This window comes from Eimeria mitis, genomic scaffold, assembly GCF_000499745.2.
Source record: "Eimeria mitis Houghton genomic scaffold, Emh_scaff7032, whole genome shotgun sequence".
NCBI classification, from domain to species: Eukaryota; Apicomplexa; class Conoidasida; order Eucoccidiorida; family Eimeriidae; genus Eimeria; species Eimeria mitis.
In genome coordinates, this window is record NW_013575113.1 from 1,714 (window position 1) to 2,620 (window position 907).

Below are 907 nucleotides of genomic sequence, written 5' to 3' on the forward strand. Positions count from 1 at the left end.
TGCAGCAGCAGCTGCTGCTGCTGCTGCTGCTGCTTCTACTGCTGCTGCTGCTGCTGCAGCTGCTGCTGCTACAGCTGCTGCTGCTGCTGCTGCAGCTGTTGCTGCTATAGCTGCTGCTGCTGCAGCAGCAGCTGCTGCTGCTGCTGCTAGGGGGGTGGCTGGTTGATCTTACTGGGGTGTCTCCGTTTGTGTCTGCTGTCTCTCGTTTTTTGTCTCTTTGTATTTCTGTCTCCTTTCTCTTTTTTTTTCTTTTTTGTTCTATTCTTTTGTTTGTTTCCGTTTGTGTGTTTGTCTCCTCTTTGTCTGTCTCCTCTCCCTCTCTCTCCTTTTTTCCTTTTGTCTCCTTTTCTTTATCTCTCTTTCTCTTTTTTTTCTCTGTCTCTTCTCTCTCTGTCTCTTTCTGTCTCTCTTTGTCTCTCTTCTTTCTGTCTCCTCTGCTGTTTGTTTCTCTGTCTTTGTCTCTCTCTCTCCTTGTGTTTATCTCTTCTCCCTTTCTTTGTTTTTGTCTCCTTTTTATATTTTCTTTTTTCTGTCTCTTTCTGTCTCCTCTCTTTCTGTCTCTTTCTTTTTTCTTTTTCTGTCTCTTTCTTTTTTCTTTTTCTGTCTCTTCTCTTTCTCTCTCTCCCCTTGTTGTTTCTTTCTGTCTCCCTCTCTCTTTATCTTTCCTCTTTCTGTCTCCTTCTCTCTTTCTGTCTCTCTTTGTCTCCTTCTTACCTCTGTATTTGTTTGTTTGTCTCTCCTTTTTTTATCTTTCTTTTTCTGTCTCTTCTTTGGCTGTCTCCTTGTGTGTGTGTCTCCTTTCTCTTTGTCTATCTGTCTCCCCATCTTTATATATATAGAAATATATATATATATATATATATATATATGTATATATATATATATATATATATATATCACTCTCTGT